This window comes from Asterias amurensis, chromosome 4 (assembly GCF_032118995.1).
Source record: "Asterias amurensis chromosome 4, ASM3211899v1".
NCBI lineage: Eukaryota > Metazoa > Echinodermata > Asteroidea > Forcipulatida > Asteriidae > Asterias > Asterias amurensis.
In genome coordinates this window covers 19,890,602-19,908,969 of record NC_092651.1, presented here as the reverse complement: position 1 = coordinate 19,908,969, position 18,368 = coordinate 19,890,602, and the positions used below count along the sequence as shown (strand labels likewise).

General features: G+C 38.3%; 1 protein-coding gene across 5 annotated transcripts in view; it reads right to left on the bottom strand.

Moving 5' to 3' along the window:
* The window catches only part of LOC139936139 (gamma-aminobutyric acid type B receptor subunit 2-like), a 268,807-nt gene that overhangs the window by 133,462 nt on the left and 116,977 nt on the right, over positions 1–18,368 (bottom strand). For 3 of the 5 annotated variants that reach the window (XM_071930878.1, XM_071930879.1, XM_071930874.1), the window contains exon 6: positions 10,783–10,880. The exons of 1 other annotated variant lie outside the window; for it this stretch is intronic. The gene's annotated coding sequence lies outside the window, so the exon portion shown is untranslated. Of the gene's footprint in view, positions 1–10,778; positions 10,881–18,368 lie in introns of all 5 variants that reach the window. One more of the 5 variants, XM_071930875.1, reaches the window with a different exon arrangement.

Genomic DNA, 18,368 nt, shown 5'->3' with positions numbered 1-18,368 from the left:
AACAATTCGGGTAAATGTTATTCAGAGTTAAATGTTAAAGATACTGGACACTATCGGTATTTGTCAAAGACCACTCTTCTCACTTGGTGTATCTCAACATATATGCATAAAATAACAAACCTGTGAAAATTTGAGCTTGATTGGTCGTCGGAGTTGCAAGATAACTATGAAAGAAAAAAAACACCCTTGTCACACAAAGTTGTGCGAGTTTAGAACTTGAGGTCTCGAAATCAAATTCGTGAAAAAATAACTGCTTTCTCGAAAACTATGGCACTTTAGAAGGAGCCGTTTCTCAGAATGTTTCATACTATCAACCTCTCCCCATTACTCGTTACCAAGTGAGGTTTCATGCTAATATTTGTTTTTAGTAATTACCAATAGTGTCCACTGCCTTTAAGAAATAAACATGTTATTAAAGTCAAACACATACTGCAGTCGTTGATAGTCATGCGTAACGTATATTGAAGCTCGACACACAAAAACATTTGCACCCCTTTTATTGAATTGTCAAATCTATTCTTAAGATTAAATTTTCAACCGAAGGGGCGGATATTGCCTCCACGAGCAGTCGTTCCCTCCATGTCCGGAGGTACATACCCCAAATCGGGCATTTTTGCGACTGCAAAGAGACTACGATGATTCTCTTTTCCTGTAACCTCAACTGCCATACGAGCTAAATCCACAAACTCGTTAAAGGTCAGTGAAAAGAAAAAAGAAAGAAAAAAAAACAAAAAACAGGATTTCAAGATTATTTTTTTAACATTTTAACCGTGTTGAGTTGCTACTCTTCAATCCTCCGCTGGCAAAGAAGGAAACACTCTTGACATTTTATCCGCACGTGCAGAAAAACGGATTTGAATTCCAAAGACGGGCACCGCGAATTGTCCCGGGCTGAAATTCAATTTGCTGTGAGATATGGGGAAGCGTGAACATTAAAATATATTTTGATAGGGTGTTGGTCCGTGGAGCGAAAACTCCATGTCGAAAGACGAATGCATGAAGATCAATACGCGCTGTGAGTGTTTGTGTTTAATGGCCGTGTGATGATTCGCTCGGCTTTAAAAGGAAAAGCACGTAGAAATCAAAAAAATTGTCTGCTGAAGCGTTTTTCTTATCTTTCAGAATCAGGTCAAGATGCACAAATCTTAGCAACTGTAGGATGAGATTCAACACTTATCTGGAGATAAAACTGTTGAGAAAGCAGTGAACTATGTGGGTTTGTTTCAAGCTTTATGGGAATTATTCCAAGGAAGAGTGCCAAGCAAAATGTATTGCAACAAGGCTGCCAGTTTCCCCAAGGTGCATTTGGTTTGGCTGGCACCTTACTTAAATGCTTAACCAGCTCTCTTGTTTCTGTGCCGAGGACATTTTAAACGCTTACAAGTGTTTGATTGAAGATGGGCTCAGAAAGTCACATGTGCTCAGTTGACAGAGTTGTCAGCAGCAGATTGTGGTATTGTTTGAAGCTTTGCGTGGTGTGGAGAAATAAGAAGAAACTAATAAATAAATAGTAAACTTGCGGGTACAACCATGTGTAAATCTCTTAGGGTGAGTGTTGGCTCTGAAAAAAAAAAACGGTTGGGTCTCGACTCTTCGAACAGTATACACTGCTCGTCTTCATAGCAGAGTGAGGGTTCGAATCCCAGTCATGACACTCCCCCCTAATGGAAGGCAGTCCATTGGTTCGTAAACAGTATAGCGCATTCTGCGCTACTAGCCAGGATTCTAGTGGATGATAGATACCATTGCCTACATCCAAATGGACTGTTAAATGGGGCAACCCTTTTTCTCAGCCCTGGAATAGGTGGCAACTACCCCGTAGATGACAGTTGATTTTGTTCGATAGGAAGCATCGCAAATAATGTACTGTATCACATTGATAATTCGGGATTGTTAATTGGGCCAAGTTTTAATTGGGCCAAGGTTGATATCGATATACCTAATAGCCCATCACAGGTGTTCTCACTGCTGCCTTCAATTTGTCAAGGCATCATGTCGAGAGACGGGAGGTACACTAACCTAAATACCGATTTCTGCGTCAAAACTACCGATCCCGCTAAACATGATTTGTCATCAATAATCATCATGATGGATCTTTTTTCTTGAAGCACGGTGTCACACACAGTTTTTGAGCACGTGGCTTTTATAGGTTCGTTAATGCTATTATCGTCTTGATCAATTTATATAACATTATATAACTCTTTTTTTTTCATACATGACCTACCAACCAAATTATTAATACTCTTATATGTTTTGATCACTAAAGTAGAATGCAAACTATTTTGATCTAACAATGTAATACCAATAACGAATTATTGTGGACGCTCATACGCCGATGAGTGGCACTTGAAAGCGCCGAATTACTTTCTGTAAACAATATTTCTAATCCATCTGCTCTTAAAGGTATTACATGATTGGTAAGAATAACAAACATTATTCTGTAAGGTTTGGTATAAAAAACATCATTCTGTCAGTTCAATTATGTATGGAGTTCACACGGGAACCTTTTTTTTCTGTGAATTATTTCCCTCTGAAATGAAATAAAAGTATTCGCAAAAACTGCATCTAACAACGTATTAAAAAAAGCAACATCTGTTTCCGGTAGTTACAAAACAATCTATATTAGGGTAGCCTTGATCAAGGCTGTTGACGTACTGTTCCCCGGCCCGGTTCGCTGCACACGCATGCAGTGCATACACAAATGTACATTACCATATATTGTACAGCGAGAACAGTATAGCGTAGTCGTGAGTACGGTCGTGTCTTTCTACTTTCAACCTCGCACACGTAGGCTACTTAGGAAGTACCCATGTACTGTAAGTGTACCGTATACAGATGGTACATGTACATGTACAGTACGTATGTGTGTACATACGCTGTATACGTATTATATGCACTGTGTTATGTATGGGGGTGCACTGGTGGAATTCAGTGATGGGGACTGGGATTTTGCAGATCGCGGCTGGCTGTAGCGCCTTGATCAAGGCTAATATTAGGGAAACGTTTAAAAAAAAGAAACAGCTGATTTCGGTTGCTACAAACAAAACTATATGGACGATGTATTTACAAAATTAACAATATTGTGCATGGATTTTCACTTCTCCTGATTCACAGAACAGACTGAGCCCACATTTTCATAGGCCTGTTATCACACAAAAAACATGAACACTGACTGTGGCTATATTTTGTCAGCTCCGTATTCCTGATACCTTTAAGGAATTTTCTCGCGTGGCTTATTTTTTTAACCTAATTCTGGATTTTCTTTATGACGAAAACTGGGGCAGTAACGAGAGTAGATAATTTTCATCGAGGCCTGTGAACCCGGTAGATTGCAGAAACTGGGGGTGGTTAATTGACTATTCTCTGCATCAATACGAGGTGTCGTAAACAGTTGTCACAATTACCTTATCGTTGGTGAACTTAATACGGTGTTGGTGTGTGTTACACCAAGTTGTACTAACTTTGCGGTGTAGCAATTACGAGGTAAAAACAACAAGCTTTATTTTACACATTTCTGGGCAAGCCAATAATAGATCATTTTACAGGCAATATGCTTCATAGGAACTTCTATCACTTGGTGTATCCCAAATTAGTGCATGAAATAACAAACCTGTTGAAATTTGGTCATCGAAGATGCAGAGATTACTGCAATATTTTAGTAAGAAATTACCTCTTTCTCAAAAACCATGTTACTTCAGGGGAGCCGTATATCACAATGTTTTACTACAGCTCTCCATTGCTCGTTACCAAGGATGTTTTTATGTTTACAATTATCTTACCAATAGTATCCAGTGCCTTTAAGTGACATATTAAAAGTACAATTCGGTTTCATATAACTGAATTCCTGACTAAAAAACAATGCCCAATGTAGAGCAACCGAAACCAGCTGATGGGGTTTGTTTTGGCGGTTTTCGGGGTGCAGTTTTCTCAAGTAAGACTTCAGTTCAGAGGTAATAATTTCATGGATTTTTTTTCAGTTTGACTTTCATAATTAGTATTGTTTTAGGTTTTCAGGATACATTTTAAAAAAAAAAGGCATAGTTTCAGGGGGAAATATTTCCCTGAAAAAATGTTTAGGATGAACTTCATAAGCAGTAAGCTTTCAGACTATTAAGTTAAAAAAAATTGTTTTGATACGCACCCTGCGTCTTGAAAACATGTCATAGTAATTAGACATTCCTTTTGGGGACATGGGAGGGGCAGTTTTGGTAAAGAAATTAGTAAATAAGGGAACGGGTTGTTGTCTGTAGACAGGAAGGTCTGAATAAGTGCGGCTTAATTTTGGACTTGCAAATAGAGTTTACAAAACAATATTAGTTCATGTTAAACGTTTCACAAACTACGCACAAAACAGTCTTTGGAAGCACACAACCTAAGTGAATACAATACTATCGTACTAGTAGTAGCAATCTATTACGGTAAGCGTTCAAACTTCTTGATTTTGAATAAGCGGCAGCTGTATCTTAAATTCGGTTCTAGTTTTTTTTCCAGCTGGTTTTTCTAATTCGATCAGTCTGGTGATGTGTATGTGGTTTGAGTATCACAACACATGCCGATGTAAAATAAATCTGGTAAATTCAAGGTATCCACCTGTTAATATCTGTACAAGATAGGGCGTTGGTTATTTCGCATGGAATGTCTTCATCAAGATAGCTGGGTTGAATCACCACAGTGAATCCTGTGGTATACAGTTTATATCTTGACCTACGTTTGCACCACTCAAAAATGTAACATTGTTGATTAGATCAACCGAAAAGCTAAAAGGACTTGGACAAAGGCCCTACTTAGAAGGTGGAATTGTCTTTTCTCTCACCCTCTTTGGCCATTCACGGATAGGATGTGCCAACCGTGCCAGCGTGATCCTTTCATTTTCCAATATAGAGCGTCTTTATGGAAAACATGAGAAAAGTTAAAAGTCTCTTACCTCACGTTAAAGGGTCTATGTAACTTTTGTAGGACAAAAAACACAATGTCCACAGATTTACACTAAACTTACACAGTTTGAAGATAATGATAGTAGAAAGCTTCCCTGAAAATATTACGTGCTGAGGTACTGTAGTTTTTGGGAAATGAATAAACTAATGTCATGAAAATAATTTTCGTCTCATGAGACGAAAATTATTTTAATAATTTACAAACACATTTTCATGACATTTTTTTTACTAATTTCTCTAAAACTACAGCACCTCAGTAAGTAATATTTGAAGGGAAGCTTTCCACTATCATTATCTTCAAACCCTGTAAAATTAATGTAAATCTATGGACATTTTGAAAAAGTACCCAAATCCTTTAAACTGTGTAAAGTGCTTTTGTCCATTCAAGTGCATTTTTTGTAAACATCCCAAAACGTTCGATGAAGGCACATAATTTGCAAAGTCTTTGTAACGTTTCCGTACGGTAGGTCTTAATTTAATTCGTTAACTTTGATTAAATCAATTAAACCACCATTGGACCTTTGACCTTTTGACTAGAAAAAAAAAAAAAATCCTCTATGACAGATATCAGAAGAAGAATTACAATTTACATGATTTCAACGTTGAAGAAATGAGTGCATAACCAAAATGAATTTGACCTTGGAGCTAAATTGATTTATTTATTGGCGGTGCCGTCATACGATTGTTTTATTATTCGACCCAGAAAACCAAAACGACTTTCGGAAATGAAATGACAGTCCTGTTATCGTTATGCATGAGTATCAGACCATTCATTAAATTTGACCTTGAAGTTTAGATTACAATTTAAGAAGTTGTTTTTTTACAATAATAAACCTATGGGCCTTTTATTGTTGGTATTACAAGAAAATAAATTAATAATTACGTACAGTTCATTTGAAACTATTTATACATTACGGTAAGAGTGTGTGCGTGTGCATCAGTCATTGCGTATGTTTTGTATTTTTGGTTGACAACAACAACAACACCACCTGTGGGAAGAAAAAAACACCTCCGGCGGAATGGTAGAAAATTTCCAAAATAAACTCCCACCATGCAAAGTTTTGTTGTCAGCCACCGACTCTTTTTAGAACCAACATTTATACTTAAATTGATTTATACATTGTGCTATCGCAAACCTCATCTAATTATACTCCCACCATTCAAGTTTCAAATCATACTTAAAATAAATGCCAATTCTAACAGTTCCCCCCCCCCCTTGTGGTCGTCAGAAGTTATTGGCATTAATTTACTGACCACACTCCCACCACGCAAAGTTTCAAATCCAATATCAGATTCCCCCTGCTTCGTGATGGTCATCATGCTGGCATTCATAGTTTACGGACAACTTTAACCATGTGCATTTCCCATTATCGACAAATCAATTTCCGAATAAAGATCCCTACATCACAGCGTATTAAAAGTACACAGTGATGTCCTTCACTCCATGTTTAATTGCTACGTCAGGTCTCTAATTGGCGTGACCAAAGGTTATCATCTCGTCAAGGTTTCGACGGTGATGCATTGCTATGGAGATGCATCGCTATGGAACCTGTATCGGGTTGAAGGTTGTGCCGTTAGCTCTGCGTTCATTTACGGGTTTATTCGGTTGTATCCATCAATTTAAGATGGGAGGGAGTGAGATCTCTTGTAGTCTGCCCAGTGGGCTCTAAAACTGATCAGAAACTAATGTATTTACCATCAAGGACGTACAAAGATCATTGATTAAGCTCTGTCAAATACGTAGAGTGGGAGCGTCTATCTGCAAGCGACGCCTGGCCATTGACAAAGAAAGCAAAGCGTTGCTCCTTTCTGGAGATTTTGCTCAACTGAACTTCACTTAATTTTTTGTTTTGGCCACCTTTTAAATTTTCTGCACTTGCCACCGTCATGCATGATAATTCACACTCAACTCCATGTAGTCCTAGTTAAGCTGCAGTGCGTGCGTATTTCGCGGTATTTTAACCCTTCACTGGCATGTTAAGATGAGAAAAGACGTATCGCTCGAATTAAAGAAGTGAAATCGTGAAAATGTCAGCAGCTATTTGACTCTGACATGGTGGATGGACAATTCCTAGAAGCACTAAAGGTATGCGTTTGAGTGACACTAATTAACACTTACTCTGATGGTCTCTACTATTTAGATGATTTGACTGAAAACTCCCATTACGTGCTCAAATTTGGATTGATCACGCACCCGTAAACTTGCCAGTTTATGTTGTGCGGGACTGGAATAACCGCGAAAAATAAAAGGTCCCCGAGGTAGCTAGAGAGAGAATATCATCTTCAACGTGAAAACTTTTATTCCGGCAAAGCGACTTAAGCCTCGGTTTCAATTAGAGGTATTACTGTATCGAGACATGAGAGTTTAAGTGACGGGCCTTCTATTTCTCTGCAGCTCTCTCGTTTATGCGGGGGAACGTTTCCACGTGACAATTTGGTTCCCCCGTACATTACAGGTGTTCTTTCGCCTACACGCTCAACATTATGCGAAGAAAGGTAAGCGGTAAATGTCTTTATAACCGAGTTACAAAGCGTATAAAGGGAAAATTCAACTTAAATTTGGTTTGCGTGTCAAGGACTTGAAAAATACGTGACTTGGTGTGATTTTGAGCACACCAGGACAACACGCGTGCAAAAGAAGCAAAACAAAAACCACAGTCACGAACAAGAAGCAGGAGACGCATCAATAAGTTTTGAATCAATGCATGGATGAAATCAACGGTGACATAGGGAACAAAAGGGTTGCTATTAATATTAACAACCAAAACAGGGTTGAAACTAGGGTGCAGCTTTAGTCGCCACAATGAGTGATGCGTAAACAGGGGGCTAGGGCACTGGTCAATTAAAAGTTCAACTCGTCCTCTAAAACAAAACCCTCCTACAGCACTCTTGATATGCCTGTTGACAACGGTATTTTATACGATAATTTGACGTGGAGGTAACACCATTGTCTGAGTGTAAACGCAAATAATAGTTTATTTGTTAACAATATTGAAGGTATCACTTTGTACGGTATGAGATTCACCATTTTACTTAGAATTCATCAATCTATTAACAGTCAAGGTTTCATGACAAATGGGGCACCGGGCACCGACAAAATGTTGGGGTGTGTCCCCTGCCCCCTTTTAGTTACGCCACTGGACCTATGAAGGTTATTGAAGGTTTGTCAAGTGTAGTCATTCTACACCAGTTGGATAGCAGACTCCTAAAAATGTTGTTTATACAATACGGTTGCTAACCCCCCCGCCTATATTACTGAAGGTTCTGCCCTCGACAACACGAAGAAATATAATATAATGTGTTTCAATCTTAATTGCCAAGTAAAGTGTGAGGTCACATTACAAATCACTACATTTTGTAATTTGTTATTAATATCACCATAATGGTTAGATTGACGACTTATCCTAGATGAATCTTGGTGCTTGGAGCCCCCGATGACATAATAAACATGTAAGAACATTCAAAAAAGAAGAACCGACGAAAATAATACGCAAATCTTAAGTATAGCTGAAGGAACATTACATCTCATGAATTGGTGAACCATGAATGCATGATCTCGCTCTGAGATCTCAGAATCAATGAGCATTTCGACAGAGGAACGATCGGGTACAGTGACCACAGAAAAAAACATGCAGGGCCAATTATCAACACTTATTTTATGCAAAATTACGTACAATTGTGAACAAATTATAAAGTACTTTTAACGAGACGCAAACATCAGGGTTATATGTGGATTTTGACTCCACATAACTACCGTCTGTTATATACCATTATGATCGTAATGTCCAATAGTATACTATAGGTTCGATACTGAAAACAAAATTACTGTAAAAAACTACCTAGTCAGAAGTCTAAATATAAATGAGTGAACAATTGTGAACAAATTATAAAGTACTTTTAGCGAGACGCAACATCAGGGTTATATGTGGATTTTGACTCCACATAACTACCGACTGTTTTTTACCATTATGATCGTTATGTCCAATAGTAAACTATAGGTTCGATACTGAAAACAAAATTACTGTAAAAAACTACCTAGTCAGAAGTCTAAATGTAAATGAGTGAACAAAACACTACTCTTTACATTTCGAGTTGTCCCTCATATGGCTCTTCAAAAAGAGTGGTGGTTATTTCACTCGTATAAAGGGGTTTCACTCCAGGACAGAGTGAAAAATCACTAAAAAGATGCAAACTTCAATCTAAAAGAGTGGAAGACCACTCGGAAAAGAGATGTACCTCATATAGCTCTTCAAAGAGTGCGTTTAACTCGTTTGCATTTAGAGAGTGTGTTCAAGGGGGCCTGACCCATTGCTGGGTCAAGTTGACCCGGAAACTGATTATGCATGGGATTTCAACTCAGATTCTGCAATCAGTTTAAGCCGTTTCTGTTACAGAGTGTGGGTCACACTGACTCAAAAATGAGCCCGACTCCTTTAACTGATGTAGACTTCGTATCTGTGATACCCAATTTCAGTATGTGGAATAAAGCCAGGCACATCTTCACAAGAAGGCAAAGTTTGGTGGCTCAAACCACAAAACAATCCGTGAGCAATACATATCGCCTTTGCTCTAGCACGAACCGGGCTTCCAATCTAATGTCCTTGTTTCTAAAGTCTGGTTTAAACTCAATATATGTGTGTCTGTTTCCTATCGCACTTGAGATGGCTTTGATGTATATTTCCCCCTGACAATTTACATAATACCCCTCCAAACAATATTTGTCAAGCAGCATACAAGAGTAAATAAAATAGTTGTGGCCATGTACCTATCACGAAATCCTAGATACAACCACGAACGTGACCACAAGAGACATATTTAGGCTTAAAATTATTTCAGAATGTTTACAAAGCGTGGCCTCAGCAAGCCCGACGATACTAAAGCAGAAATACCTTGTCTGTGTTTTGTTCTTCAAATCACGATTGTTAAATCACCCGAACACATACACGCGATCAATCAAAAGGAAAGTTATGAATAATGTTTGATCTCCTTATGTACGCCGACAGACGGACTTATTCCAATTTTTTACGGTTATATCTTCGAGCATTCTTCATAACACACAGGAGGAATTTTCAGAGTTAAGTGATTAATGTCAGGTCGCTCGGACAGGGACATGTTTTTTCCAATATTGACATTTGAATGTTGCCGATTGCCCTTTCCACTGGATTACAATGCTTAGCCATGCGAATACAGTTGCAATCTTTTAGCGGATTTAAATGCACAACGTGCCAAAAAAAAAAGGGGGGGGGGCAAATTTATCAACGCCACTTTTATTATCCGGTGCATGAAAGTAGGTCAATTTATGTGAGGGAGCCACCTCAACATACAACAGCATCAACGACAACAAGTTCAACGGACTGTGTCCAACTGCATCAATGAATTAATTATACATACCACGTAATTCTACTGAAGGATTTAGGAATGACTTTTAAATCGAAAGAGAAGTTAGCGAAAACTTTGCCCGCAATATGCGTGTGGATTATTCCTGACAACAACAACGCAACGATCACGAATGCTTTAGGCCTTGATAAACTGTGCACGAATTTGAAGACTTTCATAATGAAGCTCAATTCCGTTTTGGGGTTGTCCGATTCCATTTGGGGATGACCGATTCCATTTGGGGATGTTGGCCTAATTGAGCATGATATCACATGCGATGGTGCCTGAATAATGAGAAATCCCGTATGGCAACGTCTATCCCGAACCTATAGTTCCTTTTCATTAGTCCCATTTTCCCTTAATTTCAGGAAGCGTCAAAATGAAGCCTGCGGGTTTAGATAAATCCCGGATAGAAAAAAATTGGGGAAGTCGAGGTTGAAATGAGAGGAAATCAATGAGGCAACTCACATACTTTTAGGCAGAGAGGGATGACTGCTCCTATCCACTAGGAAATCTGAGTTAAGTACCAGCCGGCTTTCCAAAGAGGCGAAAGATATAGATATCCAGTTCCTGAAAAAGAAATTGAGGTTGTAATGATACCGTTTGGTGATGGAAACGATTCGGATAATGCTTAAAGAGCCTGGACACTATTGGTAACTGACAAAGACCAGTCTTTTCACTCGGTGTATCTCAACATACCATAACAAACCTGTGAAAATTTGAACTCAATTGGTCGTCGAAGTTGCGAGAGAATAATGGAAGAAAGAACGTTGTTGTTGCACAAGTTTCGTGTTTTCAGACGCTTGATTTCGAGCCCTCAAAATCAAAGTTTGATGTCTCGAAATCAAACTCAAATATTATTTTAGTGAGAAATTACTTCTTTCACAAAAACTACGTTACTTCAGAGGGAGCCGTTTCCCACAATGTTTTATGCTATCAACAGCTCTCCATTGATCGTTAACAAGTAAGCTTTCATTGCTTTTTTCGAGTAATTACCGATAGTGTCTAGTGCCTTTAAAGGCAATGATGTTCATACTGTATATACACAGTATGACATTTTCCTGAAAATACTGTATCTTAAAGGAACACGTTGCCTTGAATCGGTCGAGTTGGTCTTTGAAAAGCGTTTGTAACCGTTTTTTATAAAATGCATATGGGTAGAAAGATGTTGTAAAAGTAGAATACAATGATCCACACAAACATGCCTCGAAATTGCGTGGTTTTCCTTTTACCTCGTCGACTAACACGTCGGCCATTTATGGGGGTCAAAATTTTGACTCCCATAAATGGCCGACCGTGTTAGTTCGCACAGTAGAAGGAAAACCACGCAATTTCGAGGCAAACTTGTGTGGATCATTGTATTCTACTTTTAAAACATCTTTCCAACCATATGCATTATATACAAAACGGTTACAAACGCTTTTGTTTTGACCAACTCGTCCGATCCAAGGCAACGTGTTCCTTTAAGCTTCAAGAGAGATAGAATTTTTTTTTTATTTCTGCATAATGTTAAGCCTCTCACCGCAGAGTGGTATTATCCTAAATCCTCAATTTCAATTACAGGTAGGACAGAACGTGGACGATTGTGTGGGAGTGTAGGTATAGGTGTTCACAATACAACCAGGGATCTATAGTGTTCTCGGTTGAGACTCCATAGGGAAATTCTAAAGACTTGGGCCCAAGTTCATGGAGCTGCTTAAGCAAAAAATAAAAATTGCTTAAGCACGAAAATAGCTTGCTTATTTTGCACATGGTACTGCATAAAAACTTCACGCCATACGTGTTTCTTGTGACTTGTATTTAGCTATTGTTTAATTAGCATAATAATTGAGTGGAGTCTTGGCCGGTTATCTAATTTTACTAAGCAAGATTTGTTTTGCTTAAGCAAAATTAGTGCTTAAGCAGCTCCACGAAATTGGACCATGGGTGCTCTACAGGGAATTCTGTGAAAAAAGTATTTAGGAGGCTCTTTACCTACAGGGACAGGGAAGAAGAAAAAGATGCTTCCACACCACCACAGGGATGTAAAAAAGGAAATCGTTGGATGCAAGTGTGTGTGTGCCTCTGCACCTCCGATTTATGATAAAAGGCTAAAACTACAAGCGCATGGATGGTGTACCTCTACACATGTAATAATATTGGTTAACAATATGACGGTATATATAACAAGCATGCTGGATGTTATTTTAGTTTCGAATGACTGGGAATGTCAACTTTCATCCCTTCGTCCGAGCGTAATCGAATTTATTACCAGCTGAAACGCAGGGCGCGTTTACATTCTACATTACACCATGTGATTTGATTTTAGAACTGGAACACATTTGTGGAGGACCTTAACAAAGTTGCTCGCAAATTGAATAATAAATTGTTTCAATTGTATGTTATTTTGCCAGACTTTTGTGGAGTTTAATCAGATTTTATTTGAGTTTATTATTTGGTTTGAGGTGGTATAAATTGGTGAAGTCCTAGGCCGGTTCGTTTTATCGGGAAAAAACCCTGGTAGGGTGACAAAGTGCATTGACAAGTGCTACTTTTTCTCTCTTTTTCTTTAAATACTTAACTCAGAAAGAAAAACCAGCTATCTGTCGCAAACTCCTTACCAACCGAAATGAAAAAAAAAAAAAAAAATGTCAGCTTTCAAAAAAGACTCTGCTGGAGTCGAAACGTCAGGAAATTAAACACCTCATTGTTTTCAGAACATGTGTTGTGCACGTGATATAACAAAGTTAAGTCACAATCGCCCCCCCCCCCCCCCACCACCATTTCAGTCATTATTTTGTTAAAGACTCCTTTGACCGCGTTTGCATTCCGCATTCGTCGAATCTGTTTTATTTCGCTGTTTTCTCACAAAGCGTGGTCGGTCTCAACCGCTTCTGATTTGCGCGGGAAAAAAATACTGCTGGCCTTGACAATTTCGTGCACGTAACTCTCTGGTTTGATCAGATCGGATGTTGACGCAATTATCCATGAGGTCTCTCGTCTGGTTGTCAGGGAAAACAACGCCAGGAAACAGAGACAAGGCTCCCGCGGGATCAAGGCAGACACCAAGCCTATACTGGGAGCTCCATCTTGAAAGCTCATATCATTGGTCGCATGGCTGGTCACTGTGAGGTGGTGTTTTGATCATTTATTTTTGAAATAACTTGTATGATTAGAATTGTAGATTGTTTGATATCGAGGCACTATGTCGATTAACAGCCATTTTGTCGTCAAAGAGCCACGCTATTTTCTTTCTTCAGACGTAAAAAACTGTAAAATATTCTTTGCCCGATTTCCCTCATCAAGGGAACCAGTCTTATCCCAAATACTTATTTTGATTTTTTTGTTTAGATCTTGAACATATTTATTAAGAATCTCACCTTGTGTCCCTATTGAAATACGAAGCCAATTAAACGAAATACAAAGTTGATCGAAAGAGATAGTAGGTCATTCGAACGACATAATGCGTCGTTCGAACACAAGATAAAAGGTTATGATTGCAGAACGAACTATATATTATCACGTTCAATCGACTTAGAACTTTGTTTTTGAAAAAATTTTCTCACAGTGTTTAAAAACATTGTGAGAAACGACTCCCTATGAAGTAACGTAGCATTGAGAAAGAGGTGGTTTCGATGACAAATTGAGCAACAATTTTTTACAGATTTTGTTTTGTATGCTTATGTTGGGATACACCAAGTGAGAAATACGGGTATTTGCCTTTAATATCAATCTATAGCTCTTTGTAAAAAAAAAACTACTGCCCTCAACGACTCAAAATGTCCACCATTGTCGTAAATGGCAAAGGTTATCCTTGTCCAAAATAACAAGAGTATTCCAAAGATTGGGTCAGATTTTTGTTTCTAAGATCAAAAAAGAAAAGCGATGGTGTTCCAACTTTTTTTTTATAGTTATGGCAACAATAAAATCCACACTAAGTCTCGGACGTGGAAAAACAAGTTGTTTCCTTGGAACTATAATATAAAGGTGTAAAATATTATGTGGGCTCAATAAACCTGACGTGTTCCTAATCCCTTTCTTTGCAAATGTTTCTTTGTGTGTGATATACAAGGTGTCAGCACCTGTTATTTCTGGTTTATTTTTTAGTCAAGACGCTATAACATCTTCAAACTTTGATATCAAAACCTAGAAAAAGATGTTTATAGATCGTCAATAATGAATAATTGAACGAACCTGACGCTCATATCCTAGTTTTGAAATGATCTTAGCAAGTCTCCTGCGTATTCAAACAATGGCACACGTCAAAGCACGTGATTTTGGTTTACTTCTCGCGAAAACTCATTAATGTTCCCGAAAGGGTTATTGACAAGTTTGAATACTCGCTCTTTTCTTTGGTGTGGACGTGCATTCATTTTCGCGGCCCTTGTCAGCAAAGAGAGTGTCATAGTTTCACGTCTCAGGAGGCAATACTAACAAGCACACGGGAAATACAGCCACTCTCCTCGAGTGATCTATAAAGGGTATTTACATTTTCATTTCAATGTTCTGATGATTTCTTGGGAATGGTGAGACACTGTAAGAACCGCGTCCCTTGCTATTGAAGTGTTCCTCTTGCATGATGCATATAGCTGCCTCCAAGCCGATTGTAAAAATTGCAACGCCAAGTAATTTAAACAGGCCTTCCGAGTATGACCCTTTAGATCCATCGAAACTGCAACTCAATATTTAAAGATTCAAGACACTGCCACACTATTGGTAATTGTCAAAGACCAGTCTTCTCACTTGGTGTATCTCAACATATTCATAAAATAACAAACCTGTGAAAATTTGAGCTAAATTGATCGTCGAAGTTGCGAGATAATAATGAAAGAAAAAAAAACCATGTCACACGAAGTTATGTGCTTTATTTAGGTGGTTGATTTCGAGACTTCAAATTCTAAATCTAAGGTCTCGTAGAGAATTACTTCTTTCTCGAAAACTACATCACTTCAGAGGGAGCCGTTTCTCACAATGTTTTATACTCAGTCAACCTCTCCCCATAACATCATACAACCCGACAATTCAACTGATAAAGATCATCAGTATTAATCTTCATTCCTTTCACAAATCAAAAACTCCCTTTCTGTCACTGTTGGAACGTGACTTGAATGAAATGAATTTCTAAGTACCTGTTTTTTTTTTTCGTTTTTTTTTCAAGATAGGAATCAAAACAATCCTCTAACAAAAAATTAGCACATCTTAATACAAAACTAAACTTGTTCCAGAACAGGATAATATCATTCATTATACGCTGTGCAGTTTTGTTCAAAACACCTCTGGCACCGGTGCCCTTGGGTGTGTAGATGACCCGAATTCGGGTGTTCGCTGTGACCTCGTGTTTAGGGATTCCCAGCAATCCATCTCTCCTTCTTCGCCCACAGTTAGTCATTTTCATCTTCACTCCCTTTGGATTGGTATTATTGACGCCCAATCTCACCATGGTTTCCCAGGTCCCTAGCTCCTTTTCTCGTTCCAGTCACATTGATCACATTAATGTAGCATTCCAGTGTTGTGAATGTGCGAGCACGGGGATACCCAATCCCATGGTGACATTCACGCAACACGCAACGCCGCACACTCAACCTCTCCACATCCTCGCGTCTACGACTACAATAAAGGACTTCCTAACATTAATATTAGCCCGATGGTATTACGTTACGTCTCTGTTGACTTTCCATCAGGAAATCTCGTACGATGAAGAGGTTTGGCCCAGATGAAGCCCCGGCACATCCAGACCAAATTGAGACGATTTGGAGAGGGTAGTCAAGAGGTCCGTATCCCGGTCGGTTGGCGACGAAATTAGTGGTCAACTTTTTCAGAAAACACTTTACGCTAATGGACTTATAAACACAAATATTTGGTCAGCTTTGGATGAGAGGGAAAGGAGGGGAAAGTTAATGGATTATTGAGATCTGTGGATGAAGAGGACACACGCGGAAGATGAAACTTAACGGGACACTTGACGCTCTGGTTTATCACAAGACAAAGCCACTGTATGAATAAACGCAACAATTTTCGACAGAAATTTGTCTTCAAACAATTCTGTTTGATCTGAATAGAATGAAGATTCCGGGTATTTCGTGTTTTTTAATGTTTTCAAAAGGATTTAATTTTAAAGAAAAAAAAAACGACGATGATTAGGAATTGTGCTATTGTTAAACGTTTATTATGAAATATTTGGAACATCAGAAAGACTGCAGATGACAGAATATTAAGTTTTAACTCAATATTCACTTAATCCTTCCCATGCATGCTCACCTTATATTGCTGAACAATTTAAGAACAAATGTTGTGAAATTTTGGTCACTATTGGGTTAAACGACTTTTGTTGTTGAATTTTACGCTCACTTGTGTATAATTTTAAACAATACACAAGGGTAACAAAAACTGTACCCGAAATTGTTATAGGAAATCTTAATAGCTTAACACCAAGTTTCAAATCACTCAATAAGTGGGGAAAACACAATATTTTGAGCCTCAATCAGTGCGTATTTTTTTTAACATCAAGTGGTTAGAAGTGGGTTCGAATCCCACCGACTAATATTATGCCTGTGATTGGGTTCACATTACTCGGGTAAGTACTGAGTATACAGTGCTATAACACACATCGGTGTAAAAGAAATAAACTAAATGAGGAAAACTGCTCCACATGGACATATTTCCCCGTAGTGCAAATGTGTGTCATAATAAGTACGCATAATTATATTATGCTAAGCTCCCTTTTCCGTGTAACACCACTCCCCGTCAAATGCTATTTAATGATGTAAATAATATGAAGCATACATCTTGATTGGTATTTTACCAGAAAAAGTTAAAGCTCAAGGCGAAGACCGGCCGAAGTGCTGTATAAGTTTGCCGACCCACCCGGCCGATTTCATCTTCACGTGCCTCGTCAGGTCTTTCGACTGTTTATGTGCTCGGGTGGGAGTACATGCCGTTTTCATCTGTGCACCGATCCATTTTGGTCACCAGACAATTTGTGCCCGCAGATATGAGCGTTTTTTTTATTGGTAAAAATATTTGCTTCAAAAATATTTTCGACACGTCTTCACCCGTCGCACAGCCTGCCGTAAGTAATCACAGATTCAGCTAGAATTTGTGCACGTCTAGAATGTGCTTTACCAACAGTAATTTCTTATTCACTGAGACTTGTACCCCTAGTATCTCAGGTGATGATAAATAATCATAACCTAAGATTAATAAAAAAAAAGATAACTTAAATTATATATACAATACAAGATCCAGATTCCCATTAAAACTGCTTAGTTTTCAACTGATGGAAATGGCACAAGTTTTCATTCTGCATTAAAGGGAGCACTTTTTGTACAAAACACAATGCCCACTAAACATTAAACTTACACCGTTTGAAGATAATGATAGTAGAAAGCTAACCTTAAGATATGTCGTTTTTGAAAAATTAGCAAAACAATGTCATGAAAATACGTTTTTACATGCCAAAATAATTTTCGTCTCATTATCATGAGAAAAAATCATTTTCCTGACATTGTTTAATTCATTTCTCAAAAGCTACAGCACCTCAGCAAGTAATATTTTCAGGGAAGCTTTCTACTATCATTATCTTCAAACTGTGTAAGTTCAGTGTAAATCTGTGGACATTGTGTTTTTTTCTGTCCTACAAAAAGTACCTAAACCTTTAATAGGTGCCGCCGGTCACCTTGAGGAAGAACAAGTAATGGCAAGGACTGTGTGTTTCATACAATTAATTCTGGACAACCGTACTATTCCCTAAAGCCATTAAAGGCAGTGGACAATATTGGTAATTACTCAAAATAATTATTAGCATAAAACCTTTCTTGGTGAAGGGTAATGGGGAGAGGTTGATGGTATAAAACATTGTGAGAAACAGCTCCCTCTGAAGTGCCATAGTATTCGAGAAAGAAGTAATTTTCCACGAATTTGATTTCGAGACCTCAGATTTAGAACTTGACGTCTCGAAATCAACCATCTAAACGCACACTACTTCATGTGACATGGGTGTTTTTTTCTTTCATTATTATCTCGCAACTTCGATGACCGATTGAGCTCAAATTTTCAAAGGTTTGTTATTTTATGCATATG